General features: G+C 42.2%; 1 long non-coding RNA gene across 1 annotated transcript; it reads right to left on the bottom strand.

Annotated features, from left to right (window-relative positions):
- Window positions 1–5,309: 5,309 nt before the first annotated feature.
- LOC122486836 lies at window positions 5,310–26,740 on the bottom strand. The gene is made up of 4 exons (XR_006298248.1): window positions 26,554–26,740; window positions 14,593–14,682; window positions 7,007–7,157; window positions 5,310–5,728 (listed from the first exon to the last, which is right to left on the bottom strand). It is a non-coding gene; the product is annotated as an uncharacterized LOC122486836 (long non-coding RNA).
- Between the last annotated feature and the right edge of the window lie 271 nt (window positions 26,741–27,011).

The following is a 27,011-nucleotide window of genomic DNA, read 5'->3' on the forward strand; positions in this document are numbered from 1 at the left end:
TTGAGCCACAGACATCACTAGAAGACTAGAGACTTACCACCCACAGGAAGGGCTTACATGATTCCTCTTGCCAAGTTTACTCACTGCTAGGAGCAGTCTTAGCACAACACCAGAGGTAGGTCCTGGGATGGGTAGCAACCAGGGCCATCAGCCAACTAAGCCCCTAGGAGGCTATCTAAGGGGCAGGTTCTCACGGCCACCACACCAGGAATAACCATAGTCAGCTGGGAGTAATGAAAATTAACTAAGAGTAATAAAAAGTTCCTGGGGCACCTGGGTGACTCAGTTGGTTAAGTGCCCGACTTCTGCTCAGGTCATGATCTCAATGGTTCATGGGTTTGAGCCCCACGTCAGACTCTGAGCTGCCAGCTCAGAGTCTGGAGCCTGCTTCCGATTCTGTGTCTCCTTCTCTCTCTGCCCCTCCCCCATTCATGCTCTTTCTCTCAAAAATAAACAAACATTAACCAAAACAAATAAATAAAATAAAATAAAATAATTCCTGAGAGCTCCTCTGCCACAAAACTACAATCTCACTTTTTCTTTTTAAAGAATCTTTCTTCTTCTCACATTACATAAGTCTAGAAATAAGCAGTTCACGGCTGCTACAGCCACTCAAAGAAACCCCTGGGAAGCAAGGAGTCTTGCATTCTAGATGCACCATCTCTACCTGTAGTTTCTGCCTACCGGTTACAGAGTAACCTCCTTCCAACTCCAAGCACTGTATCTCGTTTCTAGGAAGAATGGAGGAGGAAGGACCATGAACAAAAAGTGAAAATAACAAGATGGGACTGTCGCCTTTTTAAGAGCTCTCCTAGAAGTTGCGCCAGTGACTGCCTACCTGACATGGGCCAGGGCTCTGGGACATGACTATTCCTTCAAAAAAGACTAAGAGAGAGAGGCGCCTGGGTGGCTCAGTCGGTTAAGCATCCAACTTTGGCTACGTCATGATCTCAATGGTTCCTGGGTTCGAGCCCCGCATCAGGCTCTATGCTGACAGCTCAGAGCCTGGAGCCTGCTTCAGATTCTATGTCTCCCTCTCTCTCTGCCCCTCCCCTGCTCACGCTCTGTCTGTCTCAAAAATAAACATTTAAAAATGAATAAACAAACAAACATTTAAAAAAATAAAAATAAACTAAAAAAAGAAAGACTAAAAGAGAGTGCTTGTTGGGTTTTGTTTTTGTTTGGTTGGTTTTGTTTTTACAGTGAACAATAACAAGTTGAGCAAAATCCAAGTTGTGAGAGTAAGAAGAATGGGGAGAATGGATGTAGAGGCAGCCAAAAGTGAGTGTCTGCCGCCCCAGACCAGAGAGAAAGTCCCAACAAATACCAAAGAATCCATATCCTACAGATCACGGACCCTGACCACAAAGCCATCAGATGGGAAATGAAAAGGCAACTAAGAACTGGCACTGCATCTTGGAAACATATTCCTGAGCAGCCCATGAGTCCAAGAAGTCGTCAAAACGGAAATGAGATGGTATTTACAACTGAGCCATAATAAATAAAAATATTAACTATCACAACTTGTTCAATAATCTAGAGGGCATTTAGAGGGATATGAGTATTCTTGGGTATATATATTATGAAAGAAAAAACAAATTAATGAGCTAGGGGTCCACCTTAAGAATGCAGCACAATGGCAATCTCCTGTTCACAAATGGATATGGCCTCGGTCTCTCTCAGAACGAGTTCTCTTGTGAACAGTAAGTGAAGATCCACACTTGAAGACCCTCCATATTCATTATCCTAACAGGACCTCCCTCCATTGGGCCCTCACATGTTTCATACAAGAATGAGTGCTTATGAAGGCTTTCACACCTTCTTCTGTGAAAAAAAATATGACTTTCTGTGCAGGTATACAGTTCCTGCCCTGATTCTTTTGAGTTGAGCAAAGTGACTTTTGCCAGATGGCTCCATTAAGTGTCTTTTATCCCAGAACTTCACAATTAAGATTTCTTAAAACCATTTTTATAACAAAATTATGTTCCAAATCCTCAATAAAGGGTATTTGTGGGATGGGAGAGATTCAATTATAGTTTGTGTGCTAGTAACATTATTTTGTTAATGTTAAATTTCATGACTATATTAATATTTTGATTATAGAGGAAAATGTCTGTGGGAAGGCAATTCTCCACGGGCAGCTCATGTTTGCACATCTTACTCTGTTCTGTACTATGTCTTCAAGGATGTTTATATAACATCCATAGACGGGGGCAGATTTTTTGTTGTTCAGTGTAATAAAGACAATGTCTCCTTCTGGGGCAAAGAACAAGAAGGTTTGTTTGCAGCTCCTTAGAAAAGCTTGGGGTTCCTCAGGTATAAAACAAATCCACTTCATGTCTCCCCTGTGGGTCTTGAGAGTCAAGAGGAATTGATGGCAACATGAAGCTTATACTGGCTGCTGTGCTGTAACAAAGTCCTTGATCTCTGATCCAGAAGTCTGGTGTCTTTGGCCAACATCCATGAAACTGTGGCAGGCTAATTTGTTAGCCTATAAGTAGGAATTTGAGTTCCTGACAATGTCTTTGTTCTTAGGATAAATGTTAAAGGAGTCTTATGTCTGTAAAAGCTCAACCATAAAATAAAATTATACACACGCAAACACACACACACACACACACACACACAAAGCTATAACTGTCAAAAAATGTTGACAACTGGTGAATCTAAGTGAAGGAATGGACTTGGGGAATTTTCCCAACTAATATTATGAGGCTACCACATCACTGTAACCTTGTAACAACAATAACAAAAGGATGACAGGAGAAAGAAAACCTGCAGGCAATCTCACTCAAAGATGCAGAAATCCTATCATATTAGAAAACTAGGAACAACAAAAAAAAGGAAACTAGGAACAATGATGTGTGACAGATATGTTATCCAGGAATGCAGTTAATTTCACAGTGAAAAATAAACTGAAGTAATTTACTCCACAAACATGTTAGAAATGTTACATGTATTCATTCATTCATTCATTCATTCAACAAATACTTATTGAGTGCCTCTTATGTGTCCATTGCCTACCATTGTTCTAGAGGTTTTGAAATACATCAGTGAACAAATATTACCATCTCAGGGGAAGCCGAACAAACATAAAATCCAACATCTGTTCATGAGAAAGGCCAACACCTTAGATAACAAAAGAAACTCTCTCATCCTAGTAAAGTTATCTACAAAAATGTTATAGAGAACACCACACTTAAAAGATGAAATATGAAAAAAAATGCCCTTTAAGATCAAGAAGAAGAAAAGAGTTCCTAGGACTTCTTCTAGTCAATAGGGTTCAAGCCACAGCCAGAGAGAGTCAGGCAACAAAATCATAAGAAAAGAATAAGGATTGAAAAGGAGCAAAAGAATTCTGCCTGTATTTGCAGATAAGATTATCTACAGAAAACCTCAAAAGATCTACGCATCAGTTACCAGAATGAGAGTAGAGCAAGTTTGCTACAAGCCAAACTCAACATAACAAAGACAATTATCTATGAGGACCAGCAAGATACGTACACCGCCAGCCCTTCTCCAGAAACCTTACAGCCTGATTTAGTTTGAAGTATCCAATGCCTATGAAAGAAAACAATTCAAGTTCTCATAAAAAGTCCAAAAAGACTTCTAAGGAACACAAGGGAAAGAACCAAATTAGACAGTGCAGCATTGAAACTACTGAGTAAAAGGAGGCAGACTCTGAAAGAGATGATAATGTCAAACTAAATAAAAAGCCCATCTGAATCCCAGTAAATGAGTTAAAAAGGGTCACACTCTTCAATCATTCATCCATTCCAAAAAGGATTCATCAATTGAACTCCCACATCATTTGAGAAAAGATATTATTACTGTCCCCTACAAACAATGTCAAAATTGCAAGGATAACTCAAAAGCTACGTATTATGGATATATCCTACCACAATGGAGACTGTACTAGAGTTATCAAAATGCACGTCCAATGGCATCTCCTTTTATAACAGATACAGTTTAGTGAGAGATAGTTTCATATCAGAAGACTCATCATTTTAAAATTCAAATGATTTTTAGTGAACTCACTGAGTTGTGCAACTATCAGCACAGACCAGTTTTAGAACGTTACTGTCAAAACCAACAAGATCCTTCATGTCTATTAAATGAGGTTCCCACCCCCAGCCCAAGCAAACACAATCCTGCTATCTGCCTCTATGGCTTTGCCTATTCTGGATATTCCAAATAAATGGAATCATACAATATGCAGTCCTTTGTGACTGGTTTCTTTCACTGAGCATAATGTTTTCAAAGTCCATCCATGTTGTAGCATGTACCAAAACTTCATTTCTTTGTATTGCCAAGTATTGCCCTCTTGTGGGTAGTCAGGCTAGAGCTCCTATTGAAGGCTTTCCCACCGCTGCTGCAACAGTAAAGCTTCTCCCCACTATGGACTCTTCTGTGCGCCCCCAGATGGAATTTCCTGCCAAAGGCTTTGCCACAGTCATCACACAGTCCCTCTTGGCGTGCACTCACTTATGCACGGTCAGGTCATTGCTCCTGATGAAGGCCTTTCTACAGTCATTGCATTTATACAGTTTCTTCCAATTGCGTATCCTCTTAAGAACAGCAAGGACTCAAGCTGGATCTGAAGAAATTCCCACGATGGTTGCAGTCATACAGTTTTTCTCCAGTGGGAGTTCACAAATGTGTTATAAAGGACGAATGAGGACCCAAAGCTTTCCCACACTGAAAACATTCATAGGGTTTCTTGCCAGCCTGAGATCACACATGTGTCCTAAGGGATGAAGGATAACTAAACACTCTCCCACATTCTTTACGTTCATTTCATTTCTCTCCTATGTAATTTCTCTTGGGTGAAACATGGTTAGAATTCCTTCTGATGGTTTTTCCACATAGACTACATTCATGGGGAATCTCTCCAGGTTGAGTTGGTGCCTATTGGTTAAGGGATAAGTTGTAACTAAAGGCTTTCTCACTCTCAATGCACTCATGGAGACTCCCCCCACCCCATGAAAGTCTGCACTGTAAAAAAAGCAAATTCCTACATTAGAAAGTGCTGCCATTTCCAGGGCTTATGTACGGCTTCTGCTCTGTTCAAGTTCTTTTGAATTTTAAGTAAGGTGAGTGCTCTGCCACAAGGTCCAGAATGGAAGCTTCTCATGTATATTTTTCCTGATAATTACTTAAACAAAAACTGGGGCACCTGAGTGGCTCAGTTGGTTGGGCATCTGACTTCACTCAGGTCATGATCTCATAGTTCGTGAGTTAGAGCCCCACATCGGGCTCTGTGCTGACAGCTTGGAGCCTGGAGCCTGCTTCGGATTCTGTGTCTCCCTCTCTTTCTGCCTCTCCCCCTCTCACACTCTGTCTCTCAAACATAAATAAACATTTTTTTTTAATTTTAAACAAAAACTGAATTACGTGTCAACATTCACTAAGTCGTATTAATGGATATGTTTACCTGTGGGAACTCTCCACAAATAAATACTGAAATTGGTTTAGAATGTTCTGAAAATTCATGATACTCAGAGACTCTCTGACTCAGAAACAACGTCTTCTGGGTGAAGGTCATTGGTCCCAAGTGTCTCCCCTGGTGGTTATGCTCTTCTGTGTCACAGCAACCCCAGCAGAGAACCAGCAATGCACCCTCAGGAGAGAGGCGTTCGGGAGCCTTACCCTTTTCCTGACAGAAGTTTTTCCCAAAGTTTATTCTGCTTTGCAGTGGTCTCTTTGGCTTTAAGTTGAAACTTTTGATCTGAAATTAATGGGGGAGAGGAGGACAAATATTTTTTTTAGAGAAATAAATTGTGAGGTAAAGGTGATTAAAAACAAAAACGTGGGGCACCTGGGTAGTTCAGTCGATTAAGCATCCGAATTCAGCTCAGGTCATGATATTATGGTTCATGAGTTCCAGCCCTGTATTGGGCTCTGTGCTGACAGCTCAGAGCCTGGAGTCTGCTTCAGATTATGTGTTTCCCTTTCTCTCTGTTCCTCCCCTGTTCATGCCCCCCCCCGCCTCTCTCTCTTTCACACACACACACACACACACACACACACACACTAAATAAACATTAAAAAAAAATTTAGAAACAAAAACAAAGAAGGGTGGCTGGTTGGCTCACTCGGTTAAGCATCCAACTCCTGACATTGTCTCAGGTCATGATCTCACACTTCATGAATTCAAGCCCCACACCAGGCTCTGCTCTGGCAGTACAGAATCTGCTTGGGATTCTCGCTCTCTCCTTCTCTCTCTGTCCCTATCCTGCGCTCTTTCTCTCAAAATAACTAAACTAAAAAAAAAAAAAAAAAAAAAAAAAAAAAAAAAAAAAAAAAAAAAAAAAGAACAAAATAGATTTTTAAAAAAGAACAAAATAAACCAATACATTAAAAAAAAAAAGAGGGGCCAAGATGGTGGAAGAGCATGCAAGTTTTTTTTTGCACCTCTCCTCCCTGAAATGCAGCCAGGTCAACACTAAAACCATCCTGCACACCTAGAAAACTGATTTGAGGATTAACACAACCTGAACCACAGAACTCGACAGGTACACAGAGCAGAGAGGTGAACTGGGGGGAGAGAGAAGCCACAGATGGCAGGGAGCTGTTTTTGCTTGTGGAGAGAGGACAGACATGGGAGGAGAGTATGGGAACCCACCCCCATGCCCGAAAAGAGCAGATGAGAAAAGAAAGAGTACGCAAGGGACTGAACAAAAAAGGGAGATAGGAGAAAGCAGAGGGTTTAAATTCCATTAACACTCTATAAATAGGGGGAGCAAATTGGGGCACCTGGGTGGCGCAGTCGGTTAAGCGTCCGACTTCAGCCAGGTCACGATCTCGCGGTCCGTGAGTTTGAGCCCCGCGCCGGGCTCTGGCCTGATGGCTCAGAGCCTGGAGCCTGTTTCCGATTCTGTGTCTCCCTCTCTCTCTGCCCCTCCCCCGTTCATGCTCTGTCTCTCTCTGTCCCAAAAATAAATAAACGTTGAAAAAAAAAATTTTAAATAGGGGGAGCAAAGAGTCTGAAACTCTAGCTCATTACCTGGCAGTGCTCTGGTAGGAAGGGCGAATCCCCAGGAGTGGAGTGGAGTCCAGGAGATTCTTGGGCCACATGAGGAGGGGCAGTTCCCCTGGTGGGAGGACATTTAGTAGAGGCTGTGTGGCCTCCCCACAGGCAAAGGTCCTAGCAGGCCCTGGAGAACAACCACATTTGCTGGTGTTGGAAAAAGGACATTAAGGGGGAAACCTGGTGCCAGATGTGTGTTGTAATTTACCATAATCCCCGAAATGCTGCTGCTACATGATTGTGTGAACTTTTTCTGGGGCAGACTGGCACCCAGCTGCAGTCTCTGGGCATTGGCAGCAGCATGGTCCTGTGAACGTTCCTGGGGGCAGCTGTGCACTGGCCATTCCTCAGTGAGACCCTCCCCCAGAAGGTCTGAGCAGGTCAAAGCCACAGTCCCTCAGAAGTGAGGGGCTGGGAAACACAGCCCCACATGAGATAAAACTCAGGACGGAGGTGCCACCTGGCAGCCTGATGGATTGGTCAAGGACAGTGTAAAAGCAGGAATTGGACAGAAGCCAGAGACAAAGAAAGGGTGAGTGATTGCCGGTCGGGAAAGCACAGAATTCTGATAGTGGAGACTGGGTAGCTGGGCGACGCCACTTTCACCCCCTCCTGTTCATGCGCCATTTTCACCCCTCCTGTGGTGCATGCACCACAACAATCCACCCCAGTAAGCTAAGCAGCGCCATCTAATGGAGAATGGAGCCATTACATTAAGCCCCGCCCATCTGGGCCAACCTCGCTCTTCAGGAACACCACAAGTCTCTCCTGCTTAGTTTATGGACTATAAAGGGCTTCATAGTTTGACTTCTAGGGGAAACCAATGTAATTTCAATCCTATTTGTCTGTTTGCTGGTCCATCTAGTCAATTTTTTTAATTTTTCTTTTCTTATTCTTGAATACAGAAAGAGAAAAAATGTATTCTTATTTTCCATTTTTATTAAAAATGTTTTTAATTTTTTTCTAATATATTTTTTACTTTTTTGTAAATTTTTCAAATTCATTTTGCTTCATTTCATTTTATTCTATTTCATTGTATTCATTTTTTTCAAATTTTCAAACATTTTCCTCTTTTTTCCTTTCTTTTCTTATCCTTCCCTTTTTTCTCTAATCTATCAAGCTCCTTTCAACAACCAGACCAAAACACACCTAGGATCTAGCATCCTTTGATTTTTTTTGTGTTGCTTTTAATTTTTTAATTTTAATTTGTTTTACCTTATTAATTCTTTTCCTTCCTTCAAAATGATAAAACGAAGGAATTCACCCAAAAGAAAGAACAGGAAGAAATGACAGTCAGGGAATTAACCAACACAGATACATGCAAGATGTCTGAACCAGAATTTAGAATAGTGATAATAAGAATACTAGCTGGGGTTGAAAATAGATGAGAATCCCTTTCTGAGGAGATAAAAGAAGTAAAAAGCTAGTCAGGATGAAATAAAAAATGCTATAACTGAGCTGCAATCTCAAAGGGATGCCACAGTGGCAAGGATGGATGAGGTAGAACAGTGAATCAGAGATATAGAGGACAAACTTATGGAGAACAATGAAGCAGAAAAAAAAAAAAAGGCGAGACTAAGGCAAAAGGGCACAATTTAAGAATTAGAGAAATCAGTGACTCATTAAAAAGGAACAACATCAGAATCATAAGGGTCCCAGAGATGAAGAGAGAGAAAAAGGGGTTGAAGGGTTATGTGAGCAAATCATAGCAGAAAACTTTCCTAACCTGGGGAAAGACACAGACATCAAAATCCGGGAAGCACAGAGGACTCCCATTAGATTCAATAAAAACAGACCATCAAAAAGGCATATCTAGTCAAACTCACAAAATACTCAGGCAAGGAAAGACTCATGAAAGCAGCAAGGGGAAAAAAGTCCTTAACCTACAAGGGAAGACAGATCAGGTTTGCAGCAGACCTACACACAGAAACTGGGCAGGCTAGGAAAGAGTGGCAGGATATATTTAATGTGTTGAATCAGAAAAATATGCAGGCAAGAATTGTTCATCCAGCAAGGCTGTCATTCAAAATAGCAGGAGACAAAGTTTCCCAGACAAACAAAAATTAAAGGAGTTCGTGACCACTAAACCAGCCCTGCAAGAAATTTTAAGGGGGACTCTCTGAGGGGAGAAAAGACCAAAAAAAAAAAAAGAGAGAGAGAGAGAGAGAGAGAGAGAGAGACAGACCGACCAAAGCAACAAAGACTAGAAAGGACCAGAGAACACCATCAGAAACTCCAACTCTACAGACAACATAATAGCAATAGATTCACATTTTTCAGTACTCACTCTAAATGTCAATGGACTAACTGCTCCAATCAAAAGACACAGGGTAACAGAATGGATAAGAAAACAAGATCCATCTATATGCTATTTACAAGAGACCCACTTTAGACCTAAAGACACCTTCAGATTAAAAGTAAGGGATGGAGAGCCATATATCATGCTAATGGTCGCCAAAAGAAAGCTGGAGTAGCCATACTTATATCAGACGATGTAGACTTTAAAATAAAGAGACATAACAAGAGATGAAGAAGGGTGTTATATCATAATTAAGGGGTCTATCCAACAAGAGGATCTAACAATGTAAACATTTTGGAAGCACCCAAATACATAGATCAATTAATCACAAACATAAAGAAACTCATTGATAATACCATAATAGTAGGGAACTTCAACACCCCAGTTACAGTAACAGATATCTAAACAGAAAATCAAAAAGGAAACAATGGCTTTGAATGACACACTGGACTGGATGGACTTACAGATATATTCAGAACATTTCATCCTAAAGCAGCGGAATTCACATTCTTCTCCAGGGCACATGGAACTTTCTCCAGAAGAGATCACATACTGGGACACAAACCAGCCCTCAACAAGTACAAAAAGATCGAGACATATCATGCATATTTTCAGACCACAAGGCTGTGAAACTCGAAATCAACCACAAGAAAAAATGTGGAAAGATAAATACTTGGAGACTAAAGAACATTCTACTAAAGAATGAATGGGCTAACCAGGAAATTAAAGAGGAAATTAAAAAATACATGGAGGCCAATGAAAGTGATAACACCACAGCCCAAAACCTCTGGGACGCAACAAAGGCAGTCATAAGAGGGAAGTATAAAATAGCAATCCAGGCCTTCCTAAAGAAGGAAGAAAGGTCTCAGATATACAACCTAACCTTACACCTCAAAGAACTGGAAAAACAACAGCAAATAAAACCCAAAACCAGAAGAAGATAGTTAATAATAAAGATTAGAGCTGAAATCAATGCTATCAAAACCAAAAAACAGTAGAATAGATCAATGAAACCAGAGCTGGTTCTTTGAAAGAATTAACAAAATTGATAAACCCTTAGCCAATTTGATCCAAAAGAAAAAGTAAAGGGCCCAAATAAATAAAATCAAGAATGAAAGAGGAGAGATCACAACCAACACAGCAGAAATAAAAACAATAATAAGAGAATATTATGCGCAATTATACACCAATAAAACAGGCAACCTGGAAGAAATAGAGAAATCCTAGAAACATATAAAATACCAAAACTGAAAGAGGAAGAAATAGAAAATTTAAACAGACTCATAAATAGTAAAGAAATCGAATTAGTAATCAAAAATCTCCCAAAAAACAAGAGTCCAGGGCCAGATGGCTTTCCAGGGGATTTCTACCAAACATTTAAGGAAGAGTTAACACCTATTCTCTTGAAGCTGTTCTAAAAAATAGAAATGGAAGGAAAACTTCCAAACTCTTTATATGAAGCCAGCATTACCTTGATTCCAAAACCAGACAAAGACCCAACTAAAAAGGAGAACTATAGACCAATTTCCCTGATGAACAGGATGCAAAATTCCTCAACAAGGTATTAGCCAACTGGATCCAACAATACATTAAAAAAATTATTCACCACAACCAAATGGGATTTATACCTGGGATTCAGGTTCAATATCCACAAAACAATCAATGTGATTCATCACATCAATAAAAGTAAGGACAAGAACCACATGACCCTCTCAATAGATGCAGACAAAGCATTTGACCAAATACAGCACTCTTTCTTGATAAAATCCCTCAAAGTAGGGATAGAAGGATCATACCTTGAGATCATAAACCATATATGAAAGACTCAAAGCTAATATCCTCAATGGGGAAAATCTAAGAGCTTTACCCCTAAGGTCAGGAACAAGATAGGGATGTCCACTCTTGCCACTGTTATTCAACATAGTATTGGAAGTCTTAGCCTCAGTAATCAGACAACACAAAGAAATAAAAGGCATCCAGATCAGCCAGGAGGTCAAACTTTTCACTCTTTGAAGGTGACATGATACTCCATATGGAAAGCCCAAAAGATTCCACCAAAAACCTGCTGAAACTGATCCATGAATTCAGCAAAGTCGCAGGATATAAAATCAATGCACAGAAATCGGTTGCATTTCTATACACCAACAATGAAGCAACAGAAAGAGAAATCAAGGAATCGATCCCATTTACAATTGCAGCAAAAGCCATAAAATACCTAGGAATAAATCTAACCAAAGAGGTGAAAAATGTATACACTGAAAACTATAGAAAGCTTATGACAGAAATTGAAGAAGATACACACAAAATGGAAAAATATTCCATGCTCCTGGATGGGAAGACAAAATATTGTTAAAATGCCGATATGACCCAAAGCAATCTACATATTCAATGCAATACCTATTAAAATAACACCAGCATTCTTCACAGAGCTGGAACAAACAATCCTAAACTTTGTAGGGAACCCATACCCATACCCTTTGTGTGGAACTTTGTAAAGACCCCCAAATAGCCAAAGCAATCCTGAAAAGGAAACCCAAAGCTGGAGGCATCACAATCCTGGACTTCAAGCTGTATTACAAAGCTGTAATCATGAAGACAGTATGGTACTGGCACAAAAACAGACACTCAGATCAATGGGACAGAATAAAGAACCCAGAAATGGACCCACAAACATATGGCCAACTAATCTTTGACAGAGCAGAAAACAATATCCAATGGAATAAAGGCCGTCTCTTCAGCAAATGGTGCTGGGAAAACTGGACAGCGACATGCAGAAGAATGAACCTGGACCACTTTCTTACACCATACACAAAAATAAACTCAAAATGGATGAAAGACCTAAATGGAAGACAGGAAGGCATCAAATCCGAGAGGAGAAAGCAGGCAAAAACCTCTTCAACTTTGGCCGCAGCAACTTCTTACTCGACACCTCTCCAGAGGCAAGGGAAACAAAAGCAAAAATGAACTATTGGGACTGCATCAAAATAAAAAGCTTCTGCACAGCAAAGGAAACAATCAGCAAAACTAAAAGGCAACCAACAGAATGGGAGAAGATATTTGCAAATGACATATCAGACAAAGGGTTAGCATCCTAAATCCATAAAGAACTTCTCAAACTCAACACCCAAAAAACAACTAACCCAGTGAAGAAATAGGCAAAAGACATGAAGAGACACTTCTCCAAAGAAGACATCCAGATGGCCAACCGACACATGAAAAGATGTTCAGCGTCACTCATCATCAGGGAAATACACATCAAAACCACAGTGAGATACCACCTCACACCTGTCAGAATGGCTAACATTAACAACTCGGGCAACAACAGACGTTGGCGCGGATGTGGAGAAAGAGGATCTCCTTTGCATTGCTGGTGGGAATGCAGGCTGGTGCAGCCACTCTAGAAAACAGTCTGGAGGTTCCTCAAAAAATGAAAAATAGAACTACCTTACGACCCAGCAATTGCAGTACTAGGCATTTAACCACGGGATACAGGTATGCTGTTTCGAAGGGGCACATGCACCCCAGTGTTTATAGCAGCACTATCAACAATAGCCAAAGTATGGAAAGAGCTCAAATGTCCATCGATGGATGAATGGATGAAGATGTGGTATACACACACACACACACACACACACACACACACACACACGAACACAATGGAGTATTACTTGGCAATCAAAAAGAATGAAATCTTGCCATTTGCAACTATGTGGATGGAACTAGAGGGTATTATGCTAAGCAAAATTAGTCAGAGAAAGACAAATATCATAGGACTTCACTCATGAGGACTTAAAGATACAAAACAGATGAACATAAGGGAAGGGAAGCAAGAATAACGTAAAAACAGGGAGGGGGCCAAAACATAAGAGACTCTTAAATATAGAGAACAAACAGAGGGTTGCTGGAGGGGTTGTGGGAGGAGGGTTGGGCTAAATGGGTAAGGGGCATTAAGGAATCTACTCCTGAAATCATTGTTGCACTATATGCTAACTAATTTGGATGTAAATTTAAAAATAAATAAATTATTTTTTTAAAGGGGGGGGGGTGTTCCTGGCTGGCTCAGTTGGTAGAACATGCAACTCTTGACCTCTGGGTTGTGAGTTCAAGCCCCATGCTAGGTGTATAGATTACTTAAATAAACTCTTAAGGGGTGTCTGGGTGGATCAGTCGGTCAAGCATCCGACTTCAGCTCAGGTCATGATCTCACTGCTTGTTGAGTTCGAGCCCCTCATCAGGCCTTGTGCTGACAGCTCGAAGTCTGGAGCCTGCTTCAGATTCTATCTCTGTCTCTCTTTCCTCCCCTGCTCACTCTCTGTATCCGTCTCTCTCTCAAATAAAAAATAATAAAACATTAAAAAAAAAAAAAACTCTTAAAAACAGACAAAAACAAAGAGCCAGGCCCATGTAGCTTTTTTTCATAGACTGTAGACTGACTCCAAACATGAGAAGTCAATGTGATAGGAAAGAATGCCCCAACAGTTAAAGACATACTTTTAAGGATTTCAGCAATATGAACAATTTGACAATGACAGAAACAAGGTATGGAAATGCTAAGAAATAATTTGGCAGGAAAGAGAGGGCTGCTAACAGTCTGGTAGAGGGCACTATGGGGCAAGCCAAGCTTGGGGAAAGTAGACAAATGGACAAATTGGTAGGCCTGTGTTCCAATAAAACTTTATTTACAAAAGTGGAAATGTTCTGAAGAAAGGAAGCAGAGCAGAGTTTTCTCTAGAAGCCATAGAAAGTGGAGGAGAAAAGGGAGGAGAGGAAGGGAAGCCAAAGCCTCAAGACGAAACTCATCCCAAGTGGCCTGAGATGATTTATGACTAGATAACATTAAAAAAAATTTTTTTTAATGTTTATTTTTGAGAGAGAGACAGAGAAAGAGCAGGGGAGGGGCAGGAGAGGGAGACACAGAATCTGAAGCAGACTCCAGCTCTGAGCTGTCAGCACAGAGCCCAACCCGGGGTTCAAACTCACGGACCGCGAGATCATGACCTGAGCCAAAGTCGGACGCTTAACCATCTGAGCCACCCAGGAGTCCCCAAACAAGAGAACATTTTAGATGACATTGTAATAGTGGTGTATGGTGACAGATGGTAGCTACACTTGTGAACACAGTATAACATATAAACTTGCTGTCCAATAACTGTGTTGTACGCCTGAAACTAATGTAACGCTGTGTGTCAACTATACTTCAATTTAAAAAACTCATGACATTTTAGAAATTTCCTAAATAGAGTTCCTTTTGCCTGAGGCTCACCTGAACGGGTTTCTTGGACAATTAGAACTCTCCTCTTCTTGGTCCTCAGCTCCTTATGGGTGAGCAGGTTGGGTTTATGGAAATGATACCCTGTACACAGAGAAAGACACATCAGGCGGAACGTGCAGGGTGAAAAGGCAACCTCCCCTCAGAGTGGGACCACCACTTTCAGAGGACAGGCATGTGTGGCCCCATGGGCAGTGATGATGGTACCCAGGACCCAAACAAACTACCTCACGTCGTGCCCTGGAGGGACTGGGGATCCTCAGACCCGAGCTCAGAGCCACACCAAAGCTTCTAAACATGAAAAAAATAAGGTTGGCGTAAGAGATGAATCTCCATTCTCAAGGGGAAGATGCTAGAGTACGGACTAGTGACTAGACCCCAGGGGTTAGCCACCTGCTTTTGTAAAGATAGTTTCACTGGAACATGGCTCTGCCTGTTTGTGTACATTCCGCACTACACTGGCCACTACATTGGTAGCATTGAATCATTGTGTGTAGCTGCAACAGAAACACTATGGCCCACTACGCTGAAAATATTTCCTCTCTGGCCTTTTAAGGAAAAGTGTGGCCACTCCTGCTGTACCCTGTCACTCCTCAAGAGTGGGCCACATCTCCCTCTTCACTACTCTTTTCCCAAGACGAAGAATAGTTCCTGGAATGTAACAGGTGCTGAAGAAATATTTGCAGCAGAAACCTATGAATGAAGAGATTAGGCTGACTGAGGCCAGGCTCCTATAGTTGTCCAACATCATGTCTCTACGCAAGATTTTCTGAGCAGGGTCCAGTGGTGCCCACTCCTCCTCGGGGAAGTCCACTGCTACTTCCTCAAAGGTCGCTGAATCCTGAAACATCACACACATTTGCGCTCAGCCAAGGCCCATCTCTATCAGTGTCCCAGGAAGGTGGGGTGTGAGGAGGATGGCCCCAGAAGACCAAGGAATGGGACATTCAGATGGGGCAGGGGCGATTCCTCACCTCTCGTCTCTCTCCACTCGCACATCCTCAGCAATCTCATCTGGCCTCATTGATTTATTAGCTCTTCAACAAGGGGTTGAACTTTTCTCTGTGCAACTAGTCTGTGATCTCATCCAGCCTGAGTCCCCTAGGCGAGATACCACACAGCCCTGAGCCTATGGAGGCCTGGGACAAATACTCAGTAAACAAATGAATTATGTCTCCATGAATTCCTGAGACAAAGTCAGCACATAGCCTTTTCTTGGTTTTCTGCCATAGCTCTGAAGCTCTGAAGTGACTATTGAGCTAGTATGAACGGGCGCTGAAAAACATTCACAAATACTGAGCATTCTCTGGGAAGTCCCTTAGCCACCACCATTCATTAGAGGCTAATGGTCCTGAGGAGTATGGAGACAAGTCCTGGTCAGGTTGGAAGGCTCCAGGCCACAAAAGGAGACACAGCCAAACTCAGGGAGGGAGATGTCACATTGGAATGAGGGGGATTTTTTATGTTTATTTACTTATTTTGAGAGAGAGAGAGAGAGAGAGAGAGAGAGAGAGAGAATGTGTGTGCATGAGCAGGGGAGGGGCAGGGAGAGGAAGAGAGAGAATCCCAACAGGCTCTGTGCTGTCAGCGCAGAGCCTGAAATGGGGATCAAACTCACACACCATGAATCATGAGCCAAAATCAAGACTTGGCCGCTTAACTGACTGGGCCACCCAAGCACTCCAAGGAGGATTTTGATTTAATATGATTACCTATGACCAGGTTGTCAGCAACCCTGGAGCCATCACTTCAGCCTCCACATTTCCTTCCTGGAGACAGGTGGACTTGAGCAGGCATTGCTAGAGGACAAAAGGTGGATGTGAGAAGCTGGCCATGCCCTAGACTCCAGCTAGCACCTGCCTGGAGGCTGTATCACATGACCCATGACCTCACACACAAACAAAGCAAATGCCTGCAGGCACACGGGATGGCAATCCTGTCTCTCACAACCAGGAAAGAGGCCTGGGGGCCTTGCTGTCCATGAGGAAGGCTTGCAACCTCCTGTGATGTTGAGGGTACTCAAGTTCAGAGAAGTTTACCAAGTCAATTGCCCAAGTTAATAAAAAGAATACAAGGTATAATGTAGTTCTATACCTCAAACATCTCAAACCCTAAAGGCCCCAACCCTAATGCAGGCAGACTGGGGGCTCCTGGGGCTCCACTCCCACCTTGTCCTGGCCTTTGGAAGCCCTGGAGGAAAAGGGTCTCAGGAAAATGAAAGGGGGGGGGCGGGGGGGGGCGGTGGTGATCTAGCTCCACACAGATGCTCAACAGGGAGGAAAGCCCGTGCAGGTGTGGCTGGAGCTTGTGACCTGGGTGTCTAGAGAGGAGAGTGATGGGAGAGGGTGGCAGAGGGGCCAGGAGCCTGGTCAAGATCAGGGCAAACAACCCTAGATCCAATCTGGATTTACACCTTGTGACTGGCAGGCTAGCAGGAGTTTTGTAAGAATTTTCTATTCCTATTTATATTTTTAAAGAACATACTAGCAAGGGGGACAAACTATATGAGACTTTTTAAAAATTTAATTTATTGTTATTATTATTACTATTTTTTTTTTGTAATTTACATTCAAGTTAGTTAGCATATAGCACAACGATTTCAGGAGTAGATTCCTTAATGCCCCTTACCCATTTAGCCCATCCCCCTCTCACAACCCCTCCAGCAACCCTCTGTTTGTTCTCCATATTTAAGTCTCTTATGTTTTGGCCCCCTCCCTGTTTTTACGTTATTCTTGCTTCCCTTCCCTTATGTTCATCTGTTTTGTATCTTTGAGTCCTCATGATGAAGTCCTATGATATTTGTCTTTCTCTAATTTTGCTTAGCATAATACCCTCTAGTTCCATCCACATAGTTGCAAATGGCAAGATTTCATTCTTTTTGATTGCCAAGTAATACTCCATTGTATATATGTATACCACATCTTCTTTATCCATTCATCCATCGATGAACATTTGGGCTCTTTCCATACTTTGGCTATTGTTGATAGTGCTGCTATAAACACTGGGGTGCATGTGTCCCTTCGAAACAGCATACCTGTATCCCTTAGATAAATACCTAGTAGTGCAATGGCTGGGTCATAAGGTAGTTCTATTTTTCATTTTTTGAGAAACCTCCAGACTGTTTTCTAGAGTGGCTGCACCAGCCTGCATTCCCACCAGCAATGCAAAGGAGATCCTCTTTCTCCACATCCTCGCCAACATCTGTTGTTGCCCGAGTTGTTAATGTTAGCCATTCTGACAGGTGTGAGGTGGTATCTCACTGTGGTTTTGATGTGTATTTCCCTGATGATGAGTGACGCTGAACATCTTTTCATGTGTCGGTTGGCCATCTGGATGTCTTCTTTGGAGAAGTGTCTCTTCATGTCTTTTGCCCATTTCTTCACTGGGTTAGTTGTTTTTTGGGTGTTGAGTTTGAGAAGTTCTTTATGGATTTAGGATGCTAACCCTTTGTCTGATATGTCATTTGCAAATATCTTCTCCCATTCTGTTGGTTGCCTTTTAGTTTTGCTGATTGTTTCCTTTGCTGTGCAGAAGCTTTTTATTTTGATGCAGTCCCAATAGTTCATTTTTGCTTTTGTTTCCCTTGCCTCTGGAGAGGTGTCGAGTAAGAAGTTGCTGCGGCCAAAGTTGAAGAGGTTTTTGCCTGCTTTCTCCTCTCGGATTTGATGCCTTCCTGTCTTCCATTTAGGTCTTTCATCCATTTTGAGTTTATTTTTGTGTATGGTGTAAGAAAGTGGTCCAGGTTCATTCTTCTGCATGTCGCTGTCCAGTTTTCCCAGCACCATTTGCTGAAGAGACGGCCTTTATTCCATTGGATATTGTTTTCTGCTCTGTCAAAGATTAGTTGGCCATATGTTTGTGGGTCCATTTCTGGGTTCTTTATTCTGTCCCATTGATCTGAGTGTCTGTTTTTGTGCCAGTACCATACTGTCTTCATGATTACAGCTTTGTAATACAGCTTGAAGTCCAGGATTGTGATGCCTCCAGCTTTGGGTTTCCTTTTCAGGATTGCTTTGGCTATTTGGGGGTCTTTACAAAGTTCCACACAAAGGGTATGGGTATGGGTTCCCTACAAAGTTTAGGATTGTTTGTTCCAGCTCTGTGAAGAATGCTGGTGTTATTTTAATAGGTATTGCATTGAATATGTAGATTGCTTTGGGTCATATCGGCATTTTAACAATATTTTGTCTTCCCATCCAGGAGCATGGAATATTTTTCCATTTTGTGTGTATCTTCTTCAATTTCTGTCATAAGCTTTCTATAGTTTTCAGTGTATACATTTTTCACCTCTTTGGTTAGATTTATTCCTAGGTATTTTATGGCTTTTGCTGCAATTGTAAATGGGATCGATTCCTTGATTTCTCTTTCTGTTGCTTCATTGTTGGTGTATAGAAATGCAACCGATTTCTGTGCATTGATTTTATATCCTGCGACTTTGCTGAATTCATGGATCAGTTTCAGCAGGTTTTTGGTGGAATCTTTTGGGCTTTCCATATGGAGTATCATGTCACCTTCAAAGAGTGAAAGTTTGACCTCCTCCTGGCCGATCTGGATGCCTTTTATTTCTTTGTGTTGTCTGATTGCTAAGGCTAAGACTTGCTGATACTATGTTGATAACAGTGGCAAGAGTGGACATCCCTGTCTTGTTCCTGACCTTAGGGGGAAAGCTCTCAGTTTTTCCCCATTGAGGATGATATTAGCATTGTTTTTTTATGTTTTTATTTTACTTTTGAGTGCGAGTGTGGGAGGGACAGAGAGAGAGGGAGACACAGAATCCAAAGCAGGCTCCAGGCTCTGAGCGGTCAGCACAGAGCCTGACGAGGGGCTCGAACTCACAGACTGAGATCATGACCTGAGCCGAAGTGGGACGCTTAACCAACTGAGCCACCCACGCGCCCCAAGAGACTCTTAAATACAGAGAACAAACTAAGGGTTTCTGGGGGGGATGTTGGGAGGGGGGCTGGGCTACAGCGGTGAGGGGCATTAAGGAGGACACTTGTTGGGATGAGCACTGGGTATTATATGTAAGTGATGAATTACTAAATTCTATTCCTGAAATTATTATTACATTATATGTTAACTACGTTGGATTTAAATTTTTTAAAGTGAAAAATAAAAAAAGATCATACTGGCAGCTGTTCATAGGACAGAACAGGGAAAGCAACAGTAAAAGTGGGGGTGGATGGTAAGGGGCAACAGCAGGGTCCAGGTGAGAATGGGGACTCCTTGGGAGCAGAAGAGATGATTGTACACATATTGAAGGAAATGTCAAAGGATCTGCTAGAGTTAGATTGGGATGAAAAGTGAGAAGAGGGGGAGATGTGTAGCCAGTTTTGAGAACTTAGAGAAACCACAGAAGGTTTTTATACTCACAATGTCAAGCTTCACACCCAAACCCTGTGCTCCTGGAAAACTGTGATGGGCAAGAAATTCCCCAGCCCTTTTTGTGTTCTGGGAAATGCCCGAATACAACGAAACACCCTTCCCTGCACGATTTAGATAGGGCAGGATGATGACCCCTTGTTTACCTTTGACAATGCCAGGCACAGACCGTCCAAATTCCCACCTTTGTCTCATGAATGAGTAGCTCCACTGTTTGTTCCCCACTAAACTACTTAGATAAAATGCCTCTGAATTTAATTTGAGTTCACTAAACTTCAGCCAAGCTTCTCTCCTCCTGAACTCACCCCTGAGCACAGGGACTCAGATCAACCCTCTACAGCCCCTCCCCGACAATCAGCTGATCTCCCTGATCAACTATCCTATCACCCCACCCACTCATCCCACTTCCCAGTCTTGTAAATTCTTTCCTATAAAAGAAAAGCTCTTTAGTGCCAGTGTTTAGGATGGGAGTATTCTGCCTACAGCAATGGTCTCTCCTTACAAAACCACTAAACTGGATAGGTGGTGGTGCTATCACCCTAAGAGGGAAAGATTAAGAAAAGGCAAATTCTGGGGCGCCTGGGTGGCGCAGTCGGTTAAGCGTCCGACTTCAGCCAGGTCACGATCTCGCGGTCCGGGAGTTCGAGCCCTGCGTCAGGCTCTGGGCTGATGGCTCGGAGCCTGGAGCCTGTTTCTGATTCTGTGTCTCCCTCTCTCTCTGCCCCTCCCCCGTTCATGCTCTGTCTCTCTCTGTCCCAAAAATAAATAATAAAAACGTTGAAAAAAAAAATTAAAAAAAAAGAAAAGGCAAATTCTACAGTCTCTTCAACAGATGATTTTGGGAAAGCTGGACAGTGACATGCAGGAAGAATGAAACTGGACCACTTTCTTCCACCATACACAAAAATAAATTCAAAATGGGTGAAAGACCTAAATGTGAGACTGGAAGCCATCAAACTCCTAGAGGAGAAAACCGGCAGCAACCTCTTTGACCTGGGCTGGAGCAACTTCTTACTAGATAGGTCACTGGAGGCAAGGGGAACAAAAGCAAACATGAACTATTGGGACTTCAACAAGATAAAAAGCGTCTGCACAGTGAAGGAAATGGTCAACAAAACTAAAAGCCAACCTACAAAATGGGAGAAGATATCTGCAAATGACATATCTTTTTTTCAGTTTATTAATTTTGAGAGAGAGAGAGGGGCACCTGGGTGGCTCAGTCAGTTAAGCATCGAACTTCAGCTCAGGTCATGATTCCACAGTTAATGATTCCGAGCCCTGCATCAAGTGAGCACGAGCCCTGCTTTGGGTGAGCCACACTTTTCTCTCTCTCTCTCTCTCTCTCTCTCTCTCCCTCCCTCCCTCCCTCCCTCTCTCTGCCCCTCGCTCACTTGTAGCCTCTCTCTCTCAAAAAGAGAGAGAGAGAAAGGCAGAGAGAGAGAGAGAGAGAGAGAGAGAGGCAGGGAAAACATCCCAAACAGACTCCTTGCTGTTAGCACAGAGCCCAACGGGGGTTGGGCGGGGCGCCTCAATCTCACAAATTGTGAGATCATGACCTGAGCTGAAATCAAGAGTCAGTCGCTTAACCAACTGAGCCACCCAGGTGCCCCACAAATGACATATCTGAAAAAGGATTAGTATCCAAAATCTATTAAAAAAAAACCATCAAACTCAGGCCGTCTGGGTGGCTCAGTTGGCTGAGTTGAGCAGTTGAGCATCAGACTCTTGATTTTGGCTCAGTTCATGATCCTAGGGTTGCAGGATCAAGCCCCCCCATGGGGCTTGGCAATGAGTGTGGAGCCTGCTTAAGATTCTCTCAGTTTCCCTTTGCCCCTCCCCCCCCCACATGCTTTCTCTCTCAAAATAAATAAATAAGCTTCAAAAAAATTTTTTTTAATAAAAATAGAACTACCCTATGACCCAGCAATTGCATTACTTGGTATTTACCCAAAGGATACAAAAATACTGATTCAAAGGGACACATGCACCCCAATGTTTATACCAGCATTATCAACAATAGTCAAATTATGGAAAGAGCCCAATTGTCTATCAACTGATGAATGGATAAAGAAGATGTGGTACACATGTACAATGGAATATTACTCAGTCATCAAATTGAATGAAATCTTGCTATTTGCAGTGACATGGATGGAGCTACAATGTATTATGCTAAGTGAAAGAAGTCAATCAGAGAATGACAAATACCATGCGATTTCACTCATATGTGGAATTTAAGAAACACAAGAGATGAACATAAGGGAAGGGGAAAAAAAGAGAGGGAAGCAAACCATAAGAGACTCAACTATAGAGAACAAACTGAGGGTTGGTGAGGGAGTTGGGCAAGGGATGGGCTAAATGGGTGATGGATATTAAGGAGGGCACTAGTGATGAGCACTGGGTGTTAGCTGTAAGTGATAAATTCCTTTTTTTAACATTAATTATTAAGAGACAGAGAGAGACAGAGCATGAGCATGGGAGGGGCAGAGAGAGGGGGAGACACAGAATCCGAAGCAGGCTCCAGGCTCTGAGCTGTCAGCACAGAGCCCGATGCGGGGCTCGAACTCACAAACCGCGAGATCATTGGCCTGAGCCAAAGTCAGATGCTTAACCAACTGAGCCACCCAGGCACCCCTGTAAGTGATAAATTACTAAATTCTACTCCTGAAACCAATATTACACTATATGTTAACTAACTAGAATTTAAGTAAAAAGTTGAAACAAAAAAAATGTGGCAAATTGTTCAAGGTGAAGTTTTATAGGAAAACATATATATTTTGTATAATATGTGAAAATTAATATGTATATATCATATACAATATACCTTACAGATACACAGAACATTTAACATATTTTACGTATGGCATATTTTCCCATCAAATCAGAAGGGGTGGCTCAGATGGTTAAGCAGCTGACTCGACTTCAGCTCAAGTCATGATCCCACAGTTCGTGGGTTCAAGCCCAACACTGGGCTCTGCACTGGCAGTGCACAGCCTGCTTGAGATTCTCTCTCTCCCTCTCTCTTTCTACTCCTCCCCTGCTTGTGTGTTCTTTCTCTCTCTCAAAATAAATAAATAAACTATTAAAAAGAAGGGGGAGGGGTAATATAGCAACAGAGAGCCCAGGCACTAAGGAACTAGGGAGCACAGAGAGGGAGTACGTCTATCCATCTGACCACTGTCTCCCACATCATGGCAATAGAGGAAGGGGTGGACAGCTGGAGGGCTCAGGAAAGGAAGGGAAATTTCCTCCTAGGGCAGGGCAACTCCCACACGGTATGCTCCCCCTTAGAGAGGCTTTTGGGGGAATTGAGACTTTGGGGGCAATCTTTTTGTAAGAAGTATATCAAGATCTATTGTTTAGTTTGTGGGAATGTGGGTTGGCAGGAATAATTTCAAAACTAGGTAGACCAGCAGGCCAAGGGAGGGCTTCTAGGGGATAACTTATCTGGATTCCAAGTTCAGACCACCAATCCCTTGGTACTGGGTAGAAAAACTGTCTTAGCCACAGATGACAAAGGATGACTAGAGGCCACTGATAGTTGGGAGTGTGCTGGGATATTGGAATTTATGTCTACTAAAATTTTAAATAGTCCTATGCCTTCAACTAGCAACTTGTAGGACCGTAGCCAAGAGAAACTCTGGCATCTGTGCAGATAGATAGATAGATACATGTGTGTGTGTTCAAGCTTGTTCATTAAAAACTGTTTATAATAGGTAAAAACTGGAACCAATTGAAATATACATTACATTATAGCAAGGGCCCAAATAATTATCATATATTCATACTGTGGGAAATGATTATGGTGTTTAAAACAAAAACTGATATAGATCTGAAGGTAAAGTATAAATATATTTACATAATTTATAAAATATGTATATGCAGAAAGGTATATACATGCATTAAAAATGACTGTTAGGCAGGGGCGCCTGGGTGGCTCAGTCGGTTGGGCATCCAACTTCGGCCCAGGTCATGATCTGACGGTTCGTGGGTTCGAGCTCCGCATCAGGCTCTGTGCTGACAGCTCAGAGCTCAAAGTCTGGAGCCTGCTTTGAATTCTGTATCTCCCTCTCTCTCTACCCCTTCCCTACTCACACTCTGTCTCTGTCTCTCAAAAATAAACATTGAAAAAATAATTTTTAATAAAAAAAAAGAAAATGACTGTCAGGCAAAGGACTTGAACAGATATTTCTCCAAAGAAGGCATAGAGGGGCGCCTGGGTGGCTCAGTCAGTTAAGTGTCGGACTCTTGGTTTCAGCTCAGGTCATGATCTCATGGTTTGTGAATTTGAGCCCCATGTCAGGCTCCGCACTGAGAGTGCAGAGGGGATTCTCTCTCTCCCCTCTCTCTCTGCCCCTACCCCACTTGGGCTCTCTCTCTGAAAATAAATAAACAAACATTAAAATAAAGACATACATATGGTCAATAAGCACATAACAAGATGTTCAACATCATTAATCATCAGGGAAATGCAAATCAAACCCATAAGGAAATGCTACTTCATATCTATTACGATAGCTATTACCAAAAAAATAAAAATAGGGGCACCTGGGTGGCTCAGTCAGTTAAGCGTCTAACTTCAGCTCAAGTCATGATCTCATGGTCTGTGGGTTTGAGCCTTGTGTCAGGCTCTGTGTTGACAGCTCAGAGCCTGGAGCCTGCTTCAGATTCTATGTCTCCCTCTCTCTCTGCCCCTCCCCTGCTTGCTCTCTCTCTCTCTCTCTCAAAAACAAACACACACTAAAAAAATTTTCAATAAAAAATAAATAAATAAAAATGTGTTGGTGAGGATATGGAGAAATTATAACCCTTACTCATTGATGATGGTAATGTGAAATGGTACAGCCACTGTAGAGAATAGTGTTGTGGTTCCTCAAAAAGCTTAATATCGAATTACCATATGATCCAGTAATTCCACTTCTGAGTATATATCCAAAAGGACTGAAAGCAGAAACGTGAAGAGATATTTGTAAACCAATGTTCGTAGTGGCATGATTCACAAAAGCCAAAAGGTGGACAACCCAAATGAACAGAAAAACAAAATGTATACACTTAAGGTTGAATAATGTTATAGTTATATTTATATATTATATTATATAAAATTCTAGTGTAAATAAATGTAAGGGCATAGAATATATATTGATATATTACATCTATATTAAATATAAGTTCATTTTACAATATAAATTATAAAATATATACAAAATGTAAATATACAAAAATGTAAAATATGCAAAATATGTAACTATATAATATGAAATATATAAAAATATAACAAGATATAAAATATGCAAAATATAAACATATATAAACTATGTCTATAATGAATATATAAATATAATATTATTCAACCTTACAAAGGAATAAAATCCTGATACATGCTACAACACGCGTGTATTTTAGAACATTCTCCTAAGTGAAATAATCTAGACACAAAAGAACGATATTGCACGATTCCACTTATATGAGGTACCAACAATAGTCCAGTTTAGAGAGAAAGAAAATAGAATAGAGATTACCAGGGGCTGGGAGTTAGGGTTACGGGAAGTTTTTTGTTTCTTTTTTTAATTTTTTAAAAATGTTTTCATTTATTTCTGAGACAGAGAGAGACAGAGCGTGAGTGGGGAAGGGGCAGAGAGACAGGGAGACGCAGAATCTGAAACAGGCTCCAGGCTCTGAGCTGTCAGCACAGAGCCCGTCGCGGGGCTTTAACTCACGGACTGTGAGATCATGACCTGAGCCGAAGTCAGATGCTTAACGACTGAGCCACCCAGGCGCCCCATGGGGAGTTATTTTTTTTTAATGAGAACAGTTTCATTTGGGGAAAATGAAAAAGTTTTGAAGATGCGTGGTGGTAACGGTCGCACAATAATGTGATTGTACTTCACGCCAATGAACAGTACCCTCAAAAAAGGTTAAAGGGAAATTTTTATGATATGTACATTTGACCACAATAAAAAAAAAAAAAATTACTGCAAGGCCACACTGCCATCAGTAACACTGGAGGCCTACAAAGCAGGACATTGTATTTTATGTGCACTTGGCAGGGAGAGTGTGAAGGGAACCGCTAACATTCTTACTATAGTTTCTGAATTATTTGAATGTTAACAAAAACAACATACCCATGCATCACTTGTGTAATCAAGAAAAACAGTCAAGCGGGGCGCCTGGGTGGCGCAGTCGGTTAAGCGTCCGACTTCAGCTAGGTCACGATCTCGCGGTCCGTGAGTTCGAGCCCCGCATCAGGCTCTCTGCCCGCTTCCCCCCACGTCCGCACATACGCTCTCGCTCTCTCTCTATCTCAACTAAACAAACTTAAAAAAAAAATACAAAACCTTTAAAAAAATAAAACTCGACCGCGAGGGCAGGCCCTTAGAGGAGAGGTGTAGCTGATTTGCCAAGTACAGAAGTGAATAACTTTAATTGTAAGGCTTGTTACTTAATTTTCACTTACTTCATTTCATTTTCTTCATTACACTTTTTTATTGACCCTCACGCTTAGAATCCTGAGAAAGCATTTTCCCAAATGAATTTATCAAACGTAATTCACCAAAATTAAGTTTAAGATATTCTCACCTCAGCAATTCTCACAAAAGCCACAAGTGAAATTCTCCCATATAACGAAGGCAGAAGGGGACACCCGGGAAGTAGAGTTCACCAACACCTCTCACTCCCGCCCCAACCGACACCCCCAGTTCAGAAGGTCGGAAGGACCCCGAGAAGCGACCAACGTCCGTTGATCTCCACGCTCGCGAGACCCAGCCCCTGCTGGGACGCGCGGCCGCCCACTCAGTCCCCGCCCCCCCGCCAGGGCCCCGCCCCCCCCCAGACCACGCCCCCGCCGGCCAAGCACCCCACAGAGGCCCGCCTCCGAGAGGCCCCGTTTGCCCACCCTGACCAAGACCCCGCCTTCCGCAAGCCTCGCATCCTCGCCGTAGTCAAGACCCACTCCCCAGAGGCCCTTTTCCCAGCTCCAGCTCCGACCTCGCACCTGCTGCCGCTCTTCTGTGCCGCGGGCAAATAAAGAGAAAACC

This window comes from Prionailurus bengalensis, chromosome A2 (genome assembly GCF_016509475.1).
Source record: "Prionailurus bengalensis isolate Pbe53 chromosome A2, Fcat_Pben_1.1_paternal_pri, whole genome shotgun sequence".
Lineage (NCBI taxonomy): Eukaryota > Metazoa > Chordata > Mammalia > Carnivora > Felidae > Prionailurus > Prionailurus bengalensis.